The sequence below is a fragment of the Paramacrobiotus metropolitanus genome, unplaced genomic scaffold, assembly GCF_019649055.1.
Source record: "Paramacrobiotus metropolitanus isolate TYO unplaced genomic scaffold, Prichtersi_v1.0 Parri_scaffold0000001, whole genome shotgun sequence".
NCBI lineage: Eukaryota > Metazoa > Tardigrada > Eutardigrada > Parachela > Macrobiotidae > Paramacrobiotus > Paramacrobiotus metropolitanus.
This window is the reverse complement of record NW_026570221.1, coordinates 135958-145952: the sequence shown is the minus strand read 5'-3', so window position 1 is coordinate 145952 and position 9995 is coordinate 135958. Positions and strand designations below refer to the sequence as shown.

Genomic DNA, 9995 nt, shown 5'->3' with positions numbered 1-9995 from the left:
TGGAGATCGAGGCTGTGGGCATTTTCCAAATTATTTTAAGATCACATTCAGGTTCAGTTGTGACAATATTTCGTCTTGATACGGGCAAGCTGTGTATTACCTGTAAACGGTAAGTAATTCGAACGAAAAGGTTGAATGTACAATACAACTGTTTCATTTGGATGGGACGAGCCTTTTTTATTGCAAAAACCATTTTGTTGTATTATTGTGATGTTATTATATTAGAACACTAGCCACTCTCTGGTACGCAAGCTTGCGGCGAGTTAGGAAGATATCGTGTTCGGCCATCTAAATATCTCTTGAAAAAATAGCTAATTTGTTTTAATTTCTCACATTTTTAGGGCAACAAGCACCGTCACCTTCGCGCGAAGAATGCGAACAAGTACCCATGATCATTTGGTTTGTTTCGCTTACATAGCTCACGACCCGTTGCCGTTACAACAGATTACAAATTCATAACTCATAGTTTTTGAGTTATTTATAAGCAAGCAGTAAAATTGCAGTTTTGCGTGACCCCTAACTATAGGTTCGCGAATGTACATCTGGACATCAGACTATGTAAGCCGGTATGAAATATAAATAAATCAACCAATACCCCCCTCTGCGAAAATTAAATGTGCTAACCTAGATTTTGAAAATTTTAGGCTCTGCCCTGGGGACACGGAACTAAAAAGCTAGTGGAGAAGGTTGGAAACGGCATAGCAACTTCCACTGGCCAGAAACGGGCGGACGAGGTTTTTAAGCAGCGACTATCCATCCAAATACAGCGTGGAAATGCAGTATGTGTAGTGGGAACCATCCCTGACCAGGAGAGCATAGAGGAAGTGTTTCTGTTATAAATTTTGTTATTGGTACCTAGTTTGTATCCGAAATATGGTACTCGTACTTATTAAAGGTTTGAGTGTCCATCAATACTTTGGTAATTGCATTAGGGAAACTACTGTCGCCATACCAGACACTATTAGAAGCAGTTAGCTGCACTGAAAGCCCCTTTCGCGCGCGGGAGTCAAAAGCTTTGATGTTCAATTAATCTTGTTCGTGGCTCTCTGACTACGCGGCTGAGTGAGTGGATTTAATAGGTTTCATGAATATATGAGGCCCGTGAAACGTTCTGGGTTGCACGAAAACTTACGGACCCTGGGACCCAGGTTCGAAGGCTGGAGCTACGAAATCGTTATCTTGATTGTAGCCAGGCGCGTTTTGTCAGTTTCCCCCTTCCGGCGTGTTCGGCGGCTGCTCCAACGTTCGCATTGGTACTAATGATGGATGTATTAAATTATTCTCGAGGCTAGCTATCGAAAGTGGGGCATTTTCTGTTCTAGCACAAAGCGGATTCCAGAACAACATTTCCGGCATTTGGACGGCCTTTGATTGACCGTGAGTCAATGAGCTACGGGAAAACCGTCGCAGTGCGGATGGAGAAGGGTACTTCATGTTTAGGATACATTCAGGATATTAACGGCGATAACTCCGGGTCGGCTTTGATTCCTCCATAGCGTCTTCATGCTGCGTCCATGCTTCGCAAGGGTGGCGGCTACCTTTCTGGTCCCATCTGCATTACCAAAAGAATAAGTACAAAGTGAAAAACTCTCAAGTATGGGTAGCGACGATTGAATTTATGTGACTGGTTTGTATTGCAGCAGTTGCAGCGCGTTCTGGGTGGACAGTCCGCACGCGTGGCACGATGTCGACATGACAACGGTGGATCTCGGACAACTCAGCACACTGGCATTGTGGAGGATCTTTAACCACACGCGCTAATAGGTGTGCGAAATAGCTGTTGCAGCTTACTTTCTTGACGGCTAAAGTGGACTATCGGTAACTTACTATACAAGCTACGTACATAGATTCTGCCGTTATAACTCTACTAGCAGACCCCGCGCAAATTGCGCGGAATGATTAGCGGGATGGACAAATCATAACCTAGTGCAAAAACTAAAACTCATGTCCGCAGCCTGCGGGTGAAGTATAGGTTTTATGGACGAAGCGTAAAATTCTGCAATATACAGTACCAGCGTTTGCAGATAACCACAATGTCTGCTGCAGAATTTGCCTGTTGCTTTAACAGACTGCAAAGATGACCTGAAACCTAAATTGGGATATTTGCGGAGAAATTTTTTCGTTGGTTTCCAAACCAATTCTTAATTTTCAGATCAGTTATCCAATCATTTAGATTTCGTGCACCTGCTGCTTAGGGACTCCGTAATTTACCAGAAGTTGCTCTTCCTTCCTTTTTTTTCATTCTGCCCTTTTTTTTAAGCTGTAGAGGCATAGACTATCGGATAACAGTTTACTTGTACAGTACAAGTACCAGTAAACTGTTAAAATCTCAATTTACATACCAACACCTCTGATGCACTTTATATCTAGACTCTAGTTTACCAATCCGTATACCAACGTTAACAGAGAGCAATCCTGAATTTTTCAGGTTGCTGCGTGTGGTTTTCTCGAACACCACCTTGCCTTATCTAAAGAAAACGAAAGCGTAGCACATTTGCCATAATTCGCAGGCATCTCTGCAAGAAAGGCAATCGGGCCATCCCAATCGGGGCAATCGGGAAGGCAAACGGGAATGCATTTTACTGGTAGTTAAACGAAAACTAATTAAACCACTGCGGGGGTCATGCTCGTTCCCAAAATCAGACTTTAGAACCCACAGTCGCACAATCTTCGCGGGATTTTACCTTCTTTCTTTTATTTTCTTTTTCAAAACTTAATTTTTATAAGAAAGATACATTAAGACGATGAAAAATTATCTGTTATGGAACGTGTATAGTTCCATCCAACCGCAGCGAAAAAAAACGTATCGGCTGTTTAGACAGTGATGGGGTCAGCCAGTAGCCACGAAAACGTCAACCTATGCTAAATTTCGAAAAATTGTTCATGTAAAATAGGCTTTTTGCAGAAAACACCATAACCATATCTTAGCCATCGCTTATCGCGTAGCTAAACGATTACCATCGAAGTGGCAAATACTTTACTGCAAACTCAACTGATTTCTAAGGGTCTTCGAATTTATTTTTTCCTCCGTGCCACGTGGGGTGGTTTCCTTTGAAACATAACAAAATTCAAGTTCTCTCATTTTCTGTGTTTGAAATGCCCACCGCAAATTTAAGTTGAAGTGCTTAGAGAGTAAGAGGAGCCGTTGGAATTTGACTAGCATACGAGTTTCAGTATAGTATCCGCACGTACCATACCGGCTCGCGCTTAACCATACGCCATAGTTAAGTTTATGGCTATTATTAAGTCGAGCGGTTGCAAACAGCGTCTAATGTTTTTTGAGTGAATTTGAAAACCTATAGACATCTCTAATATGGAGGATCGGCCTACTTTACCTTTGCCGCCTCTTTGCCTTTACCTTTGCCGCCATCAAAACCTTTACCGTTTTAATATACCGTCAAAAAATAGCGTTCAGAGAGCCTCTGTCATTAATTAGTATTAAATATATTGTACGGACATATGTGAAATATAACGCAATTTTGTTACAGTACTGTAGTTCAGTTCCTAGCCACGCGAAACAAAAATTACTGACACCGTAAACATCATAAATTTACGTAAGAGTTTGCGTAATTGGTCCATTAGTACAGCATGCTGCAAAACTTAATACGAGTACAGAAATTAAAGAATCATTCTACCGGTACAAAACTTATTCTATTGTAAGTCAATTAGCCAGAATATGCTTTCATACACACACTTTCCAAGTTACAGAAGGATTAGGTCGTAATTACATATTTCATGATCGGTACGAACGAATAATTAACACCTGCGTCGCACTACTTTGTTACAGTGAACCAGTAAATTTTTGTGAATGATTGGAGTTCTTTTTGCATGTATATGATGTATTTATAGTGCATCAGATTCATCGATGTGTGTACGTTACGTTTTGCTTACTTAAAACGTATAGCAAGAAAATTTTCCCAAAAACGGTGAATTGTCAACGGTGATTTATTGTTTAACTGTTACGTCGTTCAGCACAACTTCGTTTCTAATTACTGGTTCATAATCTGATTTAGCCACATCGCGACCTATTCGTTTTTACTGTAATGTAATAAATGATGCGCTTGAACGATCGGGCAGTTAGCCGGTATGAGGCGGCTGGACAGGTTCAGTAATTGCTTCTTAAAAGTTACACTTTATTTTAGCGGTTTTAACCGTAGGTGAGTTCTCGTTAACATAATAGACTTCCTGGACGAAGTCAATGGCGGCGGATCTGATGGGAATCACCGTTGCGGCACAGTCGACGGGGAGGAATATGTCATCCTTTGGTGAAGTCTCGGCTGGCCCAAGAATTAAAAGGAAGGCATTATATTTCCCCTATTTTGGCCTGCTGTAATAAGCCATTAACGCACCAACACTGTCGGAACCATTCGTATTCGCAACCACGTTGCAGCCGTTCCAGATTCTCCCTGACCGGCATTTCGAAAATTTCCATTCCGCTGAAACCGTGCTCCAAAGTCAGAAAGCGCAACACAGACAGATCCGTGAATGTTTCCGGCTCCAGAAAGTGTAGCGTTGTGTTCAGGAACTGGATAATCCGGAGCTTGCTGGATGCCAGAATTCACCCCACCTGACTTCCAAATTTTTAACAGTCAGTGGAGCAAAATTCCAGCAGATTCGGCATGCGCAGTGCTGACAGTTTGCCCGTGGTGCGCGATGGCTGCCACAGGTAGAGCTGCATACTAACCGTCTGGTCGCGCACTGGAGAAAGGTAAGCCCAGCTGATGTGTTCGCCGTCTAGTAGATTCTTTAATAGTACACTGATGGCAACCGGTTTTATTGGCGGCTTAGCCAATGCCACGGCTTGTCGATGGACTTCCTCGGGTGTAGCTTCTGAGCTGCAACGTAGAAGCAATCCCTGAATGGCGGTTCAATGTTGGGGGGTGTAGTCGACCGGCGGGCGGTTGGTCGCAAAATACAGCATGCAACTGGTCAGTGGTCATGCGTAATCGGCTCGGTGGAAAAGCGTGGAAACGTTACAAATTGCTCGTTGTCGTTTCTCGGTGGGGCCTTAAAGCGGTTGATATTGCCATCTACTGTAAAGCCTTTACAAACAAGTTACACTTGCAGTTTACTTACCTGTTTCATGAAAATCTAAAATCCCAGTAACAGATTTCGCCTACGATTGTTCGAATTACCTGCATTCAGTGTACTTTTCTTTTCACGACAGCAATGGTGCTGTAGCCAATAGGAAATGCACGGCATTCTACGCTATCAGACTTATAACGTCACTGGGCAATCAGTACGAAGGAAACAGTAGAAACAACAAAAGCAAGATTTTCTACTGTAGATACTACACGCGCAATTCGCATAATATTATCTCAAAAGAAATGGCGAAACGCTTAGTATAGATATAAACTAGAAGCAGCCAAACAGATACGGGCGCTTTCGATCACGCAGGATTAGTACGAGTACTTATAATACGAGGTACAATACCTACATACTGTAGGATTGCTCGATACGATCAATATAATATTCTGATAGTACGACGTTTAAAGGCAGCATCTGAGCCTAGTGATAACGCAATGATCCTATCAGATAAAGTATAATTGTGCAATGCCAGGCTCCGCCAGTTCGATGAGTACAAGTAGAATAATAATTATTAGTAACTCATTATTAGTACCCTACAACGATTTGCTATCTATGCTTCCCCGAAACAGCTCTCGGCAACTCAAACCTGCCACACGCAGGCACTGCTGGTGCAACCTTCCTCTGAGCTGACTTTTGAGATGACAGTCTCACTGACTCCTGTTTTCACAATTTTCTTGGTGGGATTGCCATAATATTGTAGAATTTATTTCTAAATTTGGTTCTGGCCACGCTCTATTGACCATAGCACATGAATAATTTTTTTAAGCATCCTAAACGAGGATGTCCGCGAGTTGATTCTGCAGTAGGAATTTAGATATTTCCGGTAAAACTCTTTTTGTATTGCTCAGTTTATATTTTCCTGGACAATTTATATGCAGCTTACGGCTGAAATATCTGTATTGTAGCTCAAGAAAATGTAATACAAGCGTAAACGGCGTGTGCTCCTGTATATGTCTATGTCTAACTCTCTTCTGAAATTTTGCCTGCGCAATCGCTGTACAGGGAAATAGTGTGGTGGTCGTGCACACGGTTAAGGCTCATTGGAGAAAGTTTAAAAATTATATAAAATCCAGCAAATGATCATCAGCATCATAGAGGTTAGGGATTTATCGCAGACACGAGGTGAAACCTCCCGAAGAAGCTGAGGCCGACGATTAATCCGAGCAAAACTAAGAGACCGAGCACGATAAACCTGTTACGATATGAGCGTCGGGCTCGTTTTAAATTACCGGCCAGATACTCGTACTAAACATGCAAATACCACATTAGAGATGACAGGACAGCGCAATGACATATGTTGGCATGCAAAATCTAATATACTTAAAAAACTTAAGAAAACTGATGGTCGAAATGTGCAGCTGCCAAAATAGCGGTGGCCGAAGTGACTGCTGGCCGAAGAGATCCTGTGCGGCCGAAATCCAACTCGGCCGAAGTGATCGGAAGCGGTTAGAGTGGGCCACTGTGGTCGAGCGATGAGCGAGTGAAGTGCATGAGCGATGGTCGTTTCAGTGGACCATCTAAAATGGTCCACTGAAACGACCACTGAAATGGTCCATCAGTCGTTCCTGAAACCGAGTGTTTTTGGTTTTTTTCTTCAAAGCAAGGAGTACGCACTCTTCGCAGAGTACTTGAAATCTTTAAGAATGTTTCAGCCTGTTTTGCTATTGTGCTGTAAAAAAATCCGTGGTGATAGCGATAGAAGCCACGCCACCGAAGCCGCTGCACTATGCCAGAAACGCGGTCACTGCCAACTCGTGCGGCTGCGCCATCGTCGTATAAACGACTCATGTGCAAAATGTCGCTTTGCGGTGTAGTGCAGTGACTTCGGTGACGTGACAAAATCACTTTCGTCACGGAATTCTTTACAGCGCAACCCAAAAAAATGGCTCAGTTTTTTTTAAAAACTTAAAGTACTTCAAACCGTATTCTTGCTTAATCAATTCTAAAAAAAAACCGAAGGAAATTCGGTTTCTGGATTATAATGATTTAGATATAGACAGTTCACTCAAACGACCCTCTCTCATGCACTTATCATAATGGGCGACTCAAACGGCTATACGATTAGAAAACTATAACTCTTGCATCTGGCAATACATACCTGACTCTACTAAACCATTATAATCGGCAACTACATACCTTGGCTCTTGCTCGAGTAGAGTTAGTTTTTTGGTTATTGATTTGGTTTTTAATTATTTCAATCATGCATTTTCAATCCCTAGCCATCTTTTATATGGCTTTCGTGGTTTTGGTGGTGGTAAGTTCGCCAAATACAGGAAAATATTGCATTCGTTTGCTTATATAGATAGGTTTCTGGCTTTGGGTCGTTAAGATGGTTCGCAGAGTTCGTTAACATAATTATTCGTATTAGGACGTCTTGACGCGCGTTCCTCAAGCGGAAAACTCAAAGGACACTGCATTTGGTGCCATGGAAATCTCCTTTGCGCAAAACCATATCGGCACCCTGATGGGAGGAATTTACACTGAAGCATCGTTGCGTAAGTCCGACCGTAGCTATTCTCAGTAGCCATAAGTATCGGTAGCAGCGCAAAGGTATCACAAAGTAATTTTACTGCAGGCCACCGACGCTACGCACGATGTCCCGCGGTAACGCATTGTCGCAATGACAGCAAGTGCCCCAGCGGATGTCGGTGTCGACGAAACGTCAGTAGTATGTGCACTGGTCCGGCAGCATCTCTGATTGGTCAGACACGCCTCCTCTCTGATTGGTCAGACACGCCTCCTCTCTGATTGGTCAGACACGCCTCCTCTCTGATTGGCCAGACGCGCCCCTCGCTCTGATTGGTCGAAACCGAGACTGAGGCCGAGACAGGGCCGCTAGTCCGGCAGCATCTCTGATTGGTCGAAACCGAGACTGAGGCCGAGACAGGGCCGCTAGTCTGGCTGCCTACTCTGCTTGGCTGACTCCACCTCCAATACCGAGACTGAGCCCGAAACAGGACCGCTAGTCTGGCTGCTTGCTCTTAAGCCGAGACTGAGACCGAGGCAGGACCGCTAGTCTGTCTGCTTGCTCTTAAACCGAGACTGAGGCCGAGACAGGACCGCTGATATGGCAGCCCACCGTGAAGATTACTTGGTCGGCGGTTACCTAACCCGTGCACCATTGAATCAGACCAATTAGACCAATTATCACAATAATCGCATTGTTTGTTATCCAAATAACCACAGACAAACTTCATCCAGCAGTTTTCCAATGGTACCGAGAAGTTCGCGTAAGCGTCAAATATACAAAACTAGTTTTTGAATAACGGCTTATCAAGACGACAAATGCATAGGCCATTGTTTCGCTTGCCAACGACCAAACGAACGGTGACGTGTGGAAAATTGCATAGGACGAGGCTTTGCTTTACCGCTTAGAAACAAAGTACATCGATACACTGTCCAAATACAGCGTCTACGACGTCACTGGCGCTCCATCGCCAGTCGAGTTCTTTCGCCAGCGGAATTTCAACATCGTAAGTCTTCAAGCGTAACTACATTTCAAAGAACATTTAGTTTGATGTCGACCGCTCTCCTGTTCACATCAAAATGGCTTTAGTACGGGCTTTGGAAGTTTTGGGGGTGCATGAAGATTTTACTATCTACAAAATCAACGCTGTAGTTAGTATGTTTTGGAATCCGAAGGATGTTTGCTTCTTTCTAGTGTTCGATGCCAAACCGGACGGTTCTGGGCTGAAGAAGGCCATGGACAAAGGAGTTCGCCTGGTGTATGCCGATATCAACTGTTTGTTGGGGATGATTAGAAACGGGACACTGCAGGATTGTATGGACCGGGCCATTATCGACAAGGGTGCTGAAAAGTTTTCTCTGCCGGGTCAGGGCTGTGTGGATGTTACTGTCAGCATCCACCCGAAATACGGACGCATGATCCGTTTCTCTTAACCTCGGCGCACCATTCAACTACGATATCAGGGATTTATCAATCTCATGGAGGAAATCTACATCCAGCACTGGGGCCGGGATATTGTTGTCTGACTGGATGCTTCAATTTTTATTAGCATATCTTACTTAGCATTTACTCTGTTCTGTTTGTCGTGAAAAGAAAAAAGGCTTAGAAGCCATTATTTGTGACAGTCTTAACTTGAAAGGTATATAAAGGTTCCAAGTTGACACTGTCGCAATTAATGCTCGTAGCCATGGATATCCGTAACGTCATTCTTTCCGTCCAATTCGACAAAGCGATTTGTTTGGAGAAAGTTTGGAAATCATTTCCACTTAATACAAAGTCTGTTAAAGGATTTAATTCTGTCACTTTAAGTTTAGAAAACAAAACGTTCTGTCAATTATTCCCTAATGGTAAGGCTATAATAAACGGTGCTAAAAGTATTACAGGGTCGTATTCACTTCTAAAATGTTATCAAATGATGCTTTATACTCAAGGCATAGAATTAAACATTAAGGACAGCAGTGTCGCAAATACCGTTTGCACGTACAAGCATACACAGAACGTTAACTTGGTAAAGCTTTACGAGAAAGCAAAAAACTTCTCCGTGCAACGTCTACTAGAGCCAGAGCTGTTTCCAGCACTAAAATTAAGGCTTTCGTACGCTACCATTCATATTTTCCATACTGGTAGCTGTGTAGTCCTTGGTTGTACTTCTTCGGAGCAAATTCGAGAAGTTTTGAATTTATAATAAAACTCCTAGATTCTTCAACTGAAAACTCCAGAATCTGAATCGATACAAGAGTTTTTCAAAGTCAAAATCAGGAGTTTCTTGAAAAAAATTTCTCATAGATAAAGCATACAAATAGCGGTCTGAAAACGGAGTTTTTTAAAATGGAAAAGGTGACTTTTGATTTCAGATTTAAAACTCCTTGTTCGCTTTATATTTCTGGTCCAACTATGTCCGGAAAATCGACATTTACGATGCAACTTTTACGGAGTATTC

General features: G+C 42.9%; 2 long non-coding RNA genes across 2 annotated transcripts; both read left to right on the top strand.

The window, feature by feature from the left end:
* On the top strand, nt 1–1731 carry LOC129585643 (uncharacterized). Its single transcript, XR_008690051.1, has 7 exons — nt 1–109; nt 342–566; nt 645–779; nt 1080–1253; nt 1323–1377; nt 1441–1572; nt 1641–1731. It is a non-coding gene; the product is annotated as an uncharacterized LOC129585643 (long non-coding RNA).
* Nucleotides 1732–4194: 2463 nt separating this feature from the next.
* LOC129585744 (uncharacterized) lies at nt 4195–9061 on the top strand. The gene is made up of 4 exons (XR_008690062.1): nt 4195–4708; nt 7457–7583; nt 7664–8561; nt 8750–9061. It is a non-coding gene; the product is annotated as an uncharacterized LOC129585744 (long non-coding RNA).
* The last annotated feature ends 934 nt before the right edge of the window (nt 9062–9995 follow it).